Genomic DNA, 15852 nt, shown 5'->3' with positions numbered 1-15852 from the left:
GATTTTAAGTCTATTGGAAATAGATTGAGAAGTGGGATAGCTGGGTCAAATGGTGGTTTCATTCCAAGTTTTCTGAGGAATCTCCATACTGCTTTCCATGATGATTACATCAATTTGCAGTCCCACCAGCAATCTCTGAGTGTGTCTTTTCCCTCACATCCTCGCCAACATTTATTTTTGCATATGCAGTAAGTCAGGAGAAACCTGAATGACAACATTTTAACTTCTCAAACAGCATCATGCTAACTGAATGATCAACATTACCTGTACTGGACAACAGATGTTAAGTTTCCCACCCCCTACTCCATGAAATAAGTATCATCTGTCCAATTCTTGTAGAAAATGTTTTGCCTAAAACAGATCATGAGGAGGCAATCAGAAACATTCAAATTCTGCAAAACAACTGTTCAGGACACTTCCACAATGTCAGTGATGTATAAAAAACAAATGTCAGAAAACCATTATAGATTACAAGATTCTAAAGAAAAATGACAACAAAATGTAACATGTGATCTTTGATCATATCCTGTATATTTAAAAAAATCCAGCTATAATGGATTTAGGAAAATTTGAATATGGACTATATACCTTGATAGAAGTTTCATATCAATATCAAATTTCCTCAAAGTGATATTAGTATGGTGGTACAAGAGAATTTTCCTATACATAGCAAAATATTAAAATTGATGAATTTAGCTGAATTCATATGGGTGTCATGCTAATCTTCATTTTTGCTTAACATCATATACATATAGAAAAGTATACAGATTATGGTGTACATCATTTTACTGTTCTCGAAACTTTCCTATAGGATTGAACATTTTAAAATAGCATTTAGTGAACAAAAAAGCAGTGTTCAGAGACAAAGTTCTACATAGTCTGAGTTAGTTGCACATACCTAAGCACACAGACTCAAACTAACTTTGCTTCTACCAGATGGCTCTTCTCCTTGGGGTAGTGCTCTGAGGACAAGGTAAATTGCTTTGCCTCTTACTAGCCCTTGCCTCAAGCCTCAAAAATCTCTGGGAAGTAAAACAGTGAAACATCACAGGTCCACTATGTCTTGTGGAAGCTTTCTACCATAGACAGAATTCTCCATAGCCAAGGAGAAGAGTTACACCTAGGATTGTTTACCACATGGAGATTTTCTTAGCCAGGTGTGTGTCCCTCCTGCACCCCACTTCCCTACTTGAGGGACAGGGCTGGCAAATTTGCAGAAGTCAGGGAGCTCAAAAGCAATCCTGATTTCTTCCTTTTGAAAATTCACATGTTGGAAGTTCTCTGGTGGGCTGAGATGACCAAGTGTGGGGTCAGCTGGCAGGAAAGCACTCCAAGTAGCTCCTTCCACCTCCCTCCAAGCTCCCCTGGAGAGGCCAGGAGAAGCAGCATATGCAGTCAGAAAACAAAAGGACCCCAGTCTTCCCCAAGTGTGGGCTCCCTGCACTGGTTGGTGTGAAAGACTGAGGGGAAGCAGGGAGTCTCCTCAGGCAGGACCCTGTGGGTTTCTTCCTTCCCCTCTTTTGCCAGCACCAAGCTCCTAAAGGCAAAGAGAGCTGGAGAGAATTCTTGGGCAAACCCAGTGGGAATCCTGAAGAAAACAACATTTCCCCTGAACTTGCCTGTGGGGTGGCACAGTGATTAGTTAGAACTTTACAAACAGATGCGGGCATATTTATCTTCCAAGCTGGTAAAGCAAGTTTTAGTGTAGCAGGGGTCAAAGTCATTTCAAAGTCAAATGTTATCAGTCTATTCCCCATCTGCCAATCATAAACCCATGCACTCAGAGCAAGCACATATGTTCCAATGCTCACTTGCCTGTCTCCCCCCTCTGCCATCTCTCCATACTTTGCCTTCCTCCCAGGTGGACAGGCTGTGGAAATACTGACTGTGCCCAGTGAAAGACAGGAAGACAAGTCTCAAAGAACCTGGAGCTTGCTCTAATAACTTGGCTTCTCCTTCAAAGAGCCTTCTAAACTCCCTCCACTCCTTTCCTCCCACTCAATGAAGAACAGTAGAGTTCAGATTTTGCATAAAATTCTTGTTCTATTAAAAAAAATCTGTCCTCTCTTATTCGTAAAGCAATCCAAGAGATGGATTATGCATTTGATTGAATTGGTTGGTTTTGTATCATGTCTCTGAGACAGGACAAACATTTTAAGTAAAATCACACATTCAAATTTTGTTTGTATAGGCCAGTTTCACCTGGAAAAGTCAGTATGTTACTAAGAATATTTTCTTCCATCTTCAAAGTGGTGAAGTATTTGGAGGCCAGTACCCAGAGTTGTGAATTCTTCCCTCAATTTCATTATTTCATTTGAGCTTCTTTATAGCAATGTAAATATATGTATTTCAACAGTCCATCCCAGACAACAGCACATTGTATAATTTTACTCTTGACAACATCTCTATGGCACTGACTAGAAAGGGTTTATGTTTACCCTGGGAAGAATATCAATTAAAAGTCAAATGTTCTCAAAACTCTTTACACTTATGTTGGAGCTAAATAGCACAAGAGCTACCAGAATTCTTCCTGCTACTAATATCATGGTTTCATTGTAAGACCAGGCACAGTATGTAGAAATAAATTTTACTAGCAAAGGTAGGTCCCTCTCTAACAATATATATATATATATATTTCAACATAGAAGATAATTCTAGAAGAAGATAATGCCTGCATTCCAGCTATGGGGCTGTCCTGAGCAGCAGAGTGATAGAAGGGGATCTTGTCACTGCCCAAACCTTTTCCCATGCTAGGTTCCATCAAACAGAACCCTGAGGGCAGCATATGTGGCCTGGATGTATCGAAGGACCTTTCAAATACCCTGGTGCCCACATTGCTCCTCCCACTGCCCACCCAAGACCTTCCACTGTCCCTATTGTAACATCTTTGTTGAAATGAGTGTTCCACCTCCCTGTCCACTCACCAACCCATCCCTGGACACCTGGTCAGGACCAGGAAACTCACAACATAAGTGGGCCACAGGTGGGTATGAGACCATCTTCCCAGTCTGCTAAAAGTGGCTCCCAGCCACTCTTGCTCACTTCCGTCTGTTATGCCTCCAGTTCTGCACCTGTCCTGGGAGGCTGGCCTTGCTTGCACAGGTGCTGACATGCAAAGGGCATCCCCTCTGTGCTGAGCCTGGTGGAGTCAGGGGGAGGAAAGGCAGTGACTGTGCCCTCCCCTGGCTTGCTGATACTAGATTCCCAGCCCTTTTTGCTGACTGCTGCCCGGTCCTGGGGATCATTGCATGTCTTGGTCTGGGTGTCCCAGTTGTAGGGTTTCCTGGTTCTGAGTGTGTTTGTCTGATGTGCCCACCCTGCTTGGGTTCACAAGTGCAGGCAGCTGGTTGGGCAAGGGTGTTTTTTTCATCCTCACCCAGTATCTGAGAAAACAGAGGCCCAGAGTTTTTATGTCCTGCTCCAATTGACACCAGGCAGGTCTTGTCTCTAAAAACCTCACTCAGAACAGATGACCTGATGTGCTATGGGGCTAACTGTGCCCTAACCATGGAAACGCCAGGTTTTCCCTGAGATGAGAAGATGTGTGTAGGGCCAAGAGCAGGCAGCCTAGAGGGCTGAGTTGGGGAAGACCTGAGCATTTGGGGGTGATGGAAATCAGGTCAGATAGACCCTCGAGGTCTGCCTCCTCTCCCCTAGGAGTTGGACAACCGCTGTGGGCAGGTGAGCAACAGCTTGGGGTATCTGAACATCTGGCTGTTCCTGCTGCTACTTGTGTCCCTTTGCCTGTACCTGGGTGCCCTGCTGATGATGTGCATCATCTTCCTTGTGGCCACCACAGTGATGTCATTATCCTTGGACAAACCATGGCTAGCAACACAGTCCCAAGGGCCCACACTGGGAATAGCATTCCTACAGAGTATTTATACATTCACCAATTGAAGGATTGTTCATTGTATCTAGTTTTTCCACAGTGTTTTAGTTTTGTTTTGTTTGTACCAGGGATTGAACCCAGGGGTGCTTAACCACTGAGCTGCATCTCTGATCCATCTGCCCCCTTTATTTTTCTTAAAGGTTTTTTTTTTTCTTTTGACTCAGGGCCCCATTGAATTGCTTAGAACCTTGCTAATTTGCTGAGGCTGGCTTTGAACTTGCAATCCTCCAGTCTTAGCCTCCCAAGTGGCTAGAACTTAGGCACGGGCCACTGTGCCTAGCTAGTTTTTCACAGCTATAAAGAAAGCTGCTACAAACATTGATGTACAGGCATGAGAACCTAAGTTTTCATTTCTGTTGGGTCAATTCTTAGGGGTGGCATTGCTGAGTCATAAGGTAACTGTAGGTGGAACTCTGTAGAAAATTGCCAAATTTTTCTTTCAAAATCACTGTACCATTCCTAATTTCTACCAGCAAAGTATGAAAATTCCAGTTGCTCCACATCCTCACCAACATTTCACACTGTCATTTGTTCTTGTTTTGTTTTCTCTTTTTATTGAAGCCTTTCTAATAAATGAGTAGTGGCATCTCATTTAAGCTCCAGGTTATGTTTTCCTAATGAGCAATGATGTTGAGCTTATTTTTATGTCTTCTTGCCCATTGGTAGGTCTTTGGCAAAGTGTTGTCTCCAATCTACTTCTCTTTTAAAAAATATTGTTTTCTTTCCTTACTAAGTTATAAGAGTTGTGTACACTGGGTTGAGATCTATGTTTTCCAATATTTCCTTGCAGTCTGTGGCTTTTCATTCAATTTTATTCATAGCATCTTCCGAAGAACAGAAGTTCTTAGTGGTGTTGTTTTTCTAGTTCTGGAGATTGAATCGAGGTGCTCTGCCACAGAGTGTTATTTATTCTACTTGGAAAATCATGTCCTCTGAGGAACAGTTTTATTTCCTTCTTTCGAACATGTGTGTTTTTATTTCTTTTTCTTCTTAGTGTTGACTAGGAATGATAGGAGTGGGCATCTCTGCCGTGAGATTACTTTAGTATGGCATCCACTTGATTAAAGGCTCTTTCAGGAAGACTGGTGGGCAGCATCAGTGGGGGAGGGGAAGCTGCAGACCCTGAGTCAACTGAAAAGACAGAGGAGCCTGTCTGCTAATCACCTCCCATCCTTTTAGTCACCACCCCACCACTGCCATATGTGGTTCCCTCCCACCTGTGACTCTTGAGCTTGGCCCTTATTCCTCAGCCCTGTGGTCTGCCTGTCTTCTCCTCTCTCCAGCTTCACTCCATCATTGAGTTTGCCTGGCAGCCATTTCCCTTCCTCCATCCTGTGGTTCTTCCAGCCCCAGGTCAGGCCATAGGCCCTTCCTCCTCTGCTCAGAATGAGGCCCTCCATGTCCAGGATCACTATTCTCAAGGGACCTAAGTGTGGTCTGCCCTCTGGGGTTCCCCAGTCAGGACTCCTTTCCATTATTGGCAGCACGATCTCAGAACACTGATCCCATGCTCCACCTTCACTCACTTTCTACTCTGCCCCCTGACTGCAACTCCTCCTGGAGTCCCTTGCTTGGTGGTTGGTGGCAAGGACTCTGGAGCCAGACCTCATAAGTCCAAATCACAGCTCTAGAACTAAGCAGCAGGGAGACCTTGGGTAGCTACTTAGCCCCTGGTTACTCAACTTCCCTATCTGTAAAACAGGAATTGTGGGATAATTCATGTAAACCACATAGAACAGTGGCTGTACCAGAAAGTGCCCTGTGTGTTGAATACAGATCACAATAAATGTTGATGAGGATGTGGGGGGAAAGGTACACTTATACACTGCTTGTGGGACTGCAAATTGGTGTAACCAATCTGGAAAGCAGTATGGAGATTCCTTAGAAAACTTTGAATGGAACCACCATCTGACCCAACTATCCCTCTCCTAGGTCTATACCCAAATGACTTAAAATCAGCATATTACAGAGACACAGCCACATCCATGTATATAGAAGCTCAATTCACAATAACTAAACTGTGGAAACAGCCTGGATGCCCGTGAATAGACGAATGGATAGAGAAACTGTGGTATATATACCTAATGGAATATTACTACTCAGCATTAAAGAAAATAAAATTATGTGCAGGTAAATGAATGGAGTTAGAGAATATCATGCTAAGTGAAGTAAGCCAATCCTCAAAAACCAAAGGCTGAATGTTCTCTCTGATAAGAAAAAATGAAACAACTTTGATGAGGCAAAGGGGAGGCAGAGGTGAGGAGGGTGCATGGGGATAGGAAAGATGGTGGAATGAGATGGACATCATTACCCTAAGTACATGTATGAATGCACATATGGTGTGATGCTACATCAGGTACAAACATAGAAATGTAAAGTTGTGCTACAGTTGTGTACAATGAATTAAAATGCATTGTGCTTTCATATATACCTAATTAAAAACAAAACAAAACAAAAAAAGAAAACCTAAGGCTAGCATGGTCTGCTCCAAAGCTCAATAGACCCCGTAGTTATGATTCTAGTACCACTCATGACCTTTTTCTAAGACCCAATGCATGTCATCCCTTCTTCTTCTGCTAAAACAGAAATCGACATAAAATTTGAAGGTAGACTGTGACTCAAACATCATTGCATTCTCAGTAGAAACACAATTGACTAAGAGAAATCTGAAAAAAATGTTTAACATTACTAATCCTTAGAGAAATGCAAATTAGAATCATAATGAGATACTCTCCCACACCTATTAGAATGGCTATTATCAAAAAGACCAAAGAACAAGTGGCACATGCCTTCATCCCAGTAACTCAGGAGGCTGAGGTGGGAGGATTATAAATTCAAGGTAAACCTCAGCAACTTAGTGAGACCAGATCTCAGAATAAAACTTAAAAAGGTCTGCAGTTGTGTATTGGGGTAATGTCCAGGGGTACATTACCCCAATACAATAATAATAAATAAAATAAAAAGAAATACAAAAGATATTAAGTACTGGTCTGGATGTGGAGAAACTAGAATTCTTGTACAATGTTTGGTGGAATTAAAATTAGTCTAGTCATTAGGGAAATCAATATGGGAAGTTTCTTTAAAAATTGAAAATAGAGTTCAGTTGGTAGAGTGCTTGCCTTGCATGGACAAGGCCCTGGGTTCAATCCCCAGCACCAAAAAAAAAAAAAAATTACCCTACAGTCCAGACATCCAACTACTTGGTATATATCCAAAGGAAATGCCATCAGTGTATTAATAGATATCTGCACCCCATGTTCATTGCAGTAATATCCTCAGAACCTAGAAATGGGAAAAGCTGTGTCTATCAGTGGGTGAGTTGATACAGAAAATGTGGTTTAGTAATATAAGGGGACACCATTTAGTCTTTAAATAAAATTAGGAAGTCCTGTCATTTGTGGCATTGAATGAGGCCAAACGACATTTTACTGGGGAAAATAAGCCAGGCATAGGACAACTATCACATGATCTCACCTACATGTGGAATCTATAAAAGTTGAACTCATAGAAACAGAGAGCAGAATGGTGACTGCCAGGGGCCCAGGAGTGGCTGGGAAGGGGATGGGGGAGATGCTGGTCCCAGGAGGCCAAATTGCCCTTAGATGAGGGGGATGAGTTTAAGGGATCTATTGTACAATAAGATGACTACAGTTAATAATAGCCTACAACAGAATGAGTACAGTTGATAATGTTATATACACTTGAAAATGACTCAGAGAGTAGATTTTAAGGGTTCTCAACACAAAAAAGAATATGAAATAATGTATATGTATACATGTTTCAAAATATGTTTTATGCCATAAATATGTACAAATTATTATCATTATGTTATCATCATCATCATCATCAGGGATTGTACCGAGGGTTGCTTAACCATTGAGTCACATCCCCAGCCCATTTTATGTTTTATGTTGAGACAGAAGTATGTCGTAAAGCCCACCCTGGAAGTGAGGGAAACTGGGAAGATATTTAGTTGGTAGATTGTTACCTCCTCCCCAAACTGGAGCTCTGTTACAACAAAAAGGAAGAAGTGGAGCTAGGATAAGTGAGGAGCACTGCCTACTTCCATTAGCACTGGGCCTGAAAGGGGGATAACTAACCATCACCAAACTTCTCCCCATAAACCATATGACATGGTCTCTGTATTAGCTGCTTTCTGTTGCTCTAACAAAATACACAAGAATGGGTACTTTATAAAGAGATGAGGTTTATTTAGCACAGAATCCAACATTTGGCATCCCCTGAGACTGATCTTTGGTGAGAGTGATCACAACATGGTGAATGGCATCATGGTGGGAAGACATGCAAGGGGTAGAGACTGAATGGCCAGAAACTGGGGAGGATGAGTCTTGTTCTCTTTATGACACCCCCTCTCACAGGAACTAACAGGGACCCATGAGAGGTTCATTACTCCTTTCCAAGGGCCTCATCCCCAGTGGTCAAATTACCTCCCACTAGGCCCCACCTCTTGCAGGTTCTACCCCCTCAACACTGCCGCACTTTATTTTTAGAACTACAAACGCCAAGCAAAACAGCTCTTCAGGAAAAAAAACCCTCAGAGCCCAACTGCCATCACCGGCATCCACAAGCCTCTCCCTCACACAAGCCTCACCACCTCCCACAATCCTCCTGCTCTTGTGGCCGATTGGCTGGGTCGCGTGGGCAAAGTCAAAGAAGTCCCCCAATGAGCAGCTCCGTGGTCTGAAAGGGCAGGGAAACAGCCCAATGAGCAGCTCCATGGAGGAGCCAATCAGCTAGATGTTGCTGGGGCCGCTGTGAGCCAATCATCAGCCGGCAGCTGGAAGTTTGCTAGCAGCTGGAAGTTTCCTGGGGCCCCTTTGGCTGTGGCTCTCAACAGGAAGCACAGAGATGTGGGGAGCCTGAGGATTTGGGGGGACTGTGGGAGGCTGGTAATGCTGGTGAAATTTGGTGGAGGGAATGGGGTCTGTCTCTAGCCTGGATATTCAGATCTGTCCTTAAGGTGTATGGGTCTGACCTCAGGTGAGCCGGGCCTCATGGGGGCCCGGGTTGCCCCTGACTAGAACTGAGTCTGGCTCTGGTTTCAGAGGCTGAGCACTGGCGCAAGATGGAGAGTGGGCCTACCCAGTGGTCTCTGGACTTCTCTTCCTTCTGAGTTTCTACAGCCTCATTGGCATGAATTTTTCGGACCCAGGAATCTTACACAGAGGTAAGGCCTCAGACTCCTGGGAGAGGGAGGTGGCACCCCAAGGCTGGTGCCTACAGGGGTCATTTGTAAAGGGCTGACCCCACCTGGGGCCTCAGGATCCCTTCTTACCCTGTCACTATTACTTGGGCCCTGGCACTTCATTTCCCAAACCACTGAAGTGTGAAAAACAGAATCCTGGAGGTTTTCCAGTTGTTTTAGAAGGGAGGACGGGGCAAGAGAGGCAGCAGGCTCTTCCAACTACGCAGTTCCCCCTTCCTCCTTCCCATTTCACACTCGACTCCAAGCACTGATCACTATTCCACAGGGAGGGCTCCATGTGAAGCTCCTGTGCTGGACAGCCCTTCTCTCTGACTGCTGCCCATCTGAGTGGTCAGCTTGCTCAACAGGGACCAGGGTTCCCCTGCCCTCCTCCTCCCCACCTTCTGCCCAGTGATGCTATGGGGCTGCCCCGAGCATCACAGTGATACAAGGGCCTCCTCCACTGCCCACACCTCTCCTCCTGCCAGGCGCCTTCGAGCAGTACCCTGAGACTATATACAATGCACGAGTGAATGGCAGGTTGTACCACATACCGTGGTGTCCCACGTGTTATTTTCACCGCCCGCCCCGAACCTTCCACTGCAAAAGGTGTGACATCTGTGTGGAGGTGAGTGCTCCTCCTCCCTGTCCATTCACCAACCTATCTACGTGCACCTGGCCAGGACCAGGGACCTCACATCATGAGTGGGCCAGGTGGGGGTATCAGACCATGTTCCCAGAGTGCTTCAAGTGGCTATCAGCCACAGTTGGTCACTTATATATGTCATCATCTCTGTGTCTGCACCTGTCCAGGGAGGCTGGCCTTGCTTGCACAGGTGTGACATACAAAGGGCATCCCCTCTGTGCTGAGCCTGGTGGAGTCAGGGGGAGGAAAGTCAGTGACTGTCCCCTCCCCTGGCTTGCTGATACTAGATCCCCAGCCCTTTAGGCTGACTGCTGCCCTGTCCTGGGGATCTTTGCCTGTCTTGGTCTGGGTGTCCCAGTTGGAGGGTTTCCTAGGTTCTGAGTGTGTTTCTCTGATGTGCCCACCCTGCTCCGGTTCACAAGTGCAGACAGTCAGTAGTGGAAGTGCATTTTTTTTATCCTTTTCCAGTACTTGAGGAAATGGAGGCCCAGAGTTTTTATGTCCTGGTCCACGTGACACCAGGCAGGTCTTGTCTCTAAAGACCTCACTCAGGACAGGTGACTTGATGAGCCATGGGGTCCTAACTGTGCTCTCACCATGAAATGCCAGGTTCTCGCTGAGATGGGAACCCTTATGTAAGGTCTAGAGCAGGTGGCCTAGATGGCTGTTTTAGGGGAGGCCTCAGGATTAGGGGGTGATTGAGGCCAATCCATCCAGAAAGACCCTCAGACCTGTCTCCTCTCCCCTAGGAGTTCGACCACCATTGCAGGTGGGTGAATAACTGCGTGGGGCACCGAAACATCCAGCTCTACCTGCTACTCCTCATGTCCCTGTGCCTCTATCTGGGTACCATGCTGGCCACCTGCTTGGTTTTCATCATATGCAGGAGGAACATGGCGTTTTTGGACAAAATCATGATGTATCCACACAGTCCCAAAGGCCAGGGAGGAGCTCTTCCATGGCTTCCCTTCTTAGCCTGTGCACAGCATCTTAGTGGCTGTACCCGCTGTGGCCCTCCTGTTCCCGCTCATCCTGCAATTGTTCATCAAGGCAGTGGCGGTGGGCACCGCCAGGCGACCCTATGAGGAGAAGGTAAGCAGTGAGTGCGTGTACCCTTGGCTGTGTGGAGGCATCTTGCACCTCTTCAATTAGACACTTTGTGCACTTTCTCCACTGCCCTTGGCCTTGATGATGCCTCATGAGTCCTTCCAGACCCACCTCTGAAGATGCAGCTCAGATATTTCTATACCCTGGAGCTTGGGGCCATTCTGCCTCCTGAGTGCATTGCATTGAAAGCCTACTGTGTTCTGGGTGTTCTAGGTGGTAATTATTTGAGGGATGGGTGTAGGAGTGAGTAAGTACATCATGCACTTGTGTTGATAAGCAACCTGCCATCAGAATAACACCCGGAGACACCAGGAACACTCTGAGCAAGGGGTCAGTCCTGAGTGGTGTAGCTGACTGGAAGAGACTGGGAGTTTGGTGAAGCCCAAGCTGTAGAGGACAACATGCCACTCTCTGTGTTCTAGGTGTGCTTTTGGAGAGGCAGACAGGAGGGCATTGACTGTGAGAGGTACAATTTTGTAGAAAGGCACAGAAATCTGAAAGTAGGGTGTTAACAGAATGATGAAGAAATGGATCCTAGTTCAAGCATAAGGTGACATGGTCAATGAGGTTGACCCCATGGGGGTCAAGATTAGAAAGGCCCAGAAAGCCAAGCATGGAATTTTGTTTGGAAGAATTGGAAACCTGGGAGCCATGAAAAATTTTGTGAAAATGTCATTCATTGAGGGGTAATTAGAAACAGTAAATTCACCCTTTTTCATCTATAGTTAGGGATTTTGACAAATGAAATTGTGTACTCTCCATCAAGATCAAGGTTAACCAGTTTCACTACCCCAGAAAATCCTTGCATCTCTTGTTGTCATTTTCTCTCCCTGAGTTTTTGTGGTTTTTCTCCTTCCAGAATCATGCATAAATGATGCTTTGGGCTTTCTAGTCTGGCTTCATTCACTGAGCAAGATGCATTTGAGATTCATCTATGTAGTTGCTAACATCAGTAGTTTATTGTCTTTTGTTTCTGTGTAGTATTGTATTTCCCTACACACTATTTTTACATTCACCAATTGAAGGATTTTTACTTTGCATCTAGGTTTTGGCAGAATTTTTGTTTTGTTTTTGTACCAGGGATTGAACCCAGAGGTGATTAACCACTGAGCGACAATCCCAGCCTCACCAACCCCCACCCCCAGCACCCTTATGTTTTCTTTTTGAAAAATTTTTAAAATTTTGAGAAAGGGTCTTACTAAGTTGCTTAAGGCCTTCCTAAGTTACTGAGGCTTTGAACTTGTCACCCACTTGCCTTAGCCTCCCAAGCCATTAAAGTCATGGGGAACTGTGCCCAGCCAGTTTCAGGCAGTTATAAATAAAGCTGCTACAACAACCATTGATGCATAGACATGTGGACATAAGTTTTCATTTCTGTTGGGTAAATTGTTAAGGGTGGCATTGCTGAGTCATAAGACAAACATATGGGACGTTTTAGAAAACAACTCTATTGATTCTATTTTGTACCAGCAATGAATGAGAATTCCAGTTGCTCCACATCCTCACTAGCATTTGACACTGTCATTGGTCACTATTCTTTTTTGTTTTCAAATTGTAGCCTGTCTAATAAATGAGTAGTGGTATATCACTAGGGCTCCACTCTGTATTTTCCTAATGACTAATGATGTTGAGCATATTTTCGTGTCTTATAAGCCATGGGTATATTGATGGTGAAGTGTTTGCTCCAAACTTTTGCTCATTTAAAAAAAAACTGTGTTGTTTTCTTATTGAGTTTCAGGAGTTCTCTATACTGGATTCAGATCTATGTGTTGCAAATCTTTTCTTGCAATTCATGGCTTGATATTTCATTTTCTAGATCGCATCTTCTAAAGAGCAGGAGTCCTAAGTGTGCAGTTTTTTCAGCACTGAAGATCGAACCAGGGGTGCTCGACCACTGAGCTTCTTCCCCAGCATTCGTTGTTGTTCACTCTGAATGGAACTTCATGTCCTGTGGAGCAGTTTCATTGCTTTCTTCCCCATCTGTGTCTTTATTGATTTTTCTTTGAGTATCCACTAGGAATGATAGGAGTGGGCACCTTTGGGATTCCTATATTATAGCAATCACTTAACTAAAGGCTCTTTCAGGTAGACTGGTGGGCGGCATCAGTGGGGGAGGGGAAGCTGCAGACCCCGAGGCAGCTGAAGAGACAGAGGAGCCTGTCTGCTCATCACCTCCCATCCTTTTAGTCAGCACCCCACCACTGCCATATGTGGTTCCCTCCCAGCTGTGACTCCTGTGCTTGGCCCTTCTTCCTCAGCCCTGTGGTCTGCCTGTCTTCCCCTATCTCCAGCTTCTAGTATCATCATTGAGTTTGCCTGGCAGCCTGTTCCCTTCCTCCATCCTGTGGTTCTTCCAGCCCCAGTCAGGCCATAGGCCATCGCCCTTCCTCCTCTGCTCAGAGTGAGGCCTTCCAAGTCTAGGATCCCCATGTCTCAAGGGACCTAAATGTGGTCTGCACTCTAAGATTCACCAGACAGGGCTCCTTTCTATTCTTGGCAGCACTAATTTCAGGCACTGATTCCATGCTCCAACTTTTACTCCCTCCATTCTCCATTCCCTGTCTGCAAATCCTTCTAGACTCACTTGCTTGGTGGTTGGTGGCAAAGACTCTGGTGTAAACCACATAAGTTCAAATCACAGCTCTAGAACTGACCAGCAGGGAGACCTGGGGTATGCTACTCAGCCCCTGGTCACTCAATTTTCCTATCTGTAAAACAGATAAAACCACATAAAATAGTGGCTGGTACCAGAGAGTGCCGTGTGTGCTGCTGTTACATCACTACCATTCCTTCCCATGGTCATCTACACATGTTTGTGCTCAGCTTAAATGTCACACAAGTCCCAGCCTTAACATCCCAGGCCTCTACTCCACCTGTTGTACCTTCTGGGCCTTATTTCCTGAAAGAGTTGACCTTGTTCACTAGCCTCCCCTTCCTTTCTGGCCCATCTCAGCCCAGCCCTTGCTGTCAGGATGATGCTCTCATTAATGGCCAAATTCAGCAGACATCTTCAGACTACTCTTTCTTGTCTAGACACAGCCTCTGAAACCAGAAGTCGCTGTCTCAACACTTAACTCTCTGGGCTTCTCCTCTGCATGTACCTGGGTGGTGTGAGCTGGGTTGCCTGCATGGTTCCCATGATACTCTCACTCTTCTCTTCCCTTTGCACTCCCCATGGTGCTCAGGGCCTCAGGTTGCAGCTGCCTTCACCACTGAAAGTAGGCTGGCCATGCTGTTTGCAGGGTGCTTTCCATCCCCAGTGCAGTGACTGGGCTTTGTTTTTTTGCTACTGGTTATTGAACCCAGGGACACTTTACCACTGAGCTACATCCTGAGTCCCTGCTACTTTTAATTGTGAATCAGGGTTTCACTAGGTTGCTGAGCCTGGTCTTAAACCTGCCTCAGTTTCCCAAGTTATTGGGTTTATAGGTTGGACAGAAGCATTTTTGATGCCCTGAAATATTTCTGATGGGGGTGCATCTCAGTGGTAGAGTGTGTGCTTAGCATGTGCAAGGCCCTGAATTCTTCAATCCCCAGCACACAGAGAAAAGACATCTGAATCAATGAGTGAACCATCAAACAGAAGAACCAACATTTGGGGATAGAAGGAAAGAGGAAAGGAACCGAGAGAAGCCTGGTGCCCTGACCCCCCAGGATAAGGGGAAGAAGGAGAGGCAGCAGGAAGTTGGGCAGAAGATGGGGCAAGAAGAAGATGCCACTAGATTTTGGTCCTGTGGAGTGTGAGGGTTTTGAGACACAGAATTGGAGCAGGAGCCCCAGGAGTGGAGCCAGTGAGAGAGGCTGGTCTGGGTGCCTCAGAGCTGTTGGATTCCAGTTGTGTGTGATAGGGTTGCATGTGGGGGGAGGATGGTATTCACATTTACTGCTCAGTTCTTAGAAATTTACTATCATTCCTTAAGCATTTTCTATACCTTATGTACAATCAATATTTTCTATACATGATATATATCTAATCAAATATTCTTTCTCTAAGTTTAAAAATTCTGTAATTTTTTAATACTCTGCAATTAATTAATGTATTTCTTCTGGTACTAGGGATTGAACCCACAGGTGCTTTACCACCAAAGCTGCATCCCTAATCCTTGCTCTATTTTGTTTTGAGATACTAAATTGTTGAGGGCCTTGCTAAGTTGTTGAGACTGGCCTTGAACTTGGGATCCTCCAGCCTCAAAATCCCAATTCCCTGTATTACAGGTGTGCGCCACTGCACCTGGTGGTATACTCATTTCTTAAGTGCTGTGAACACCTTAAAGGAGGCAGATTCTCATAGAGGACAATGATTCAAGATGCTTTTTGGACATATTCCAGAGCTGTTCTGATGTGGAATCGCCTTTCTTTCTGGTGGAGATGAGTGTTGAAGATGAAAGTCTTCATGTGTAGTCCATCAGAGACTTGGGGTGGATGGAGGTGCGGCTGGGCCACTTTCCATTATAACAGAGTATTTGCTACCTAAAGCTCATAAAGTTGGAGTGAAACTCAACCTGGTCTGGAAGGAGGAGGGTTCGAGGCTGATGGATGAACTCAGAATAAAGAGAAAGTTGAATAAAGGAGAGGAGAAGCCAGTCAGTGTCCTGGGAAGGACATGGCCTTTGAGCTTGACCTTTCCTGCTTTGTGTACTGAAGGTCTTCAGCTCAGATTTTCCTGGGAAATCTGATTTTTGACTAGGGAAATATGTCTGGGCATCCCCTGCTGCCATTGGTCTCCCAGATAGTGAAACTCAATGAAGGTAGATTTTTAGAAAAATCGAGAGGTAAGAGAGTCAAGTGGGAGTGGGGTGGTGACACAATCTTTGGATCAGTTGAGCAGAACAGCATGAGACAGACCTTAAAAGGTACTTGGAAGGATGAGGTGAGAGGACAGGTGAGGCCAATGGAGACAGAGCAAGGATCCTGCAAATGGAAGCACTAGGGGATGAGGAGCCCTGAGAAGGCAGGAGAGGTGGGTGCTGGGTCAGCACTGTCTGGGGACAGCTGCTCATA

The 15852-nt window shown here is 45.2% G+C and overlaps 1 long non-coding RNA gene across 1 annotated transcript in view; it reads left to right on the top strand.

Moving 5' to 3' along the window:
• LOC144373154 (uncharacterized) overlaps window positions 1–15852 on the top strand; it is a 62954-nt gene that overhangs the window by 30217 nt on the left and 16885 nt on the right. The gene's annotated exons all lie outside the window — the stretch shown is intronic.

This window comes from Ictidomys tridecemlineatus, unplaced genomic scaffold, assembly GCF_052094955.1.
Source record: "Ictidomys tridecemlineatus isolate mIctTri1 unplaced genomic scaffold, mIctTri1.hap1 Scaffold_261, whole genome shotgun sequence".
Lineage (NCBI taxonomy): Eukaryota > Metazoa > Chordata > Mammalia > Rodentia > Sciuridae > Ictidomys > Ictidomys tridecemlineatus.
The sequence above is the reverse complement of the archived record's forward strand: the minus strand, read 5'-3'. Positions and strand labels throughout refer to the sequence as shown.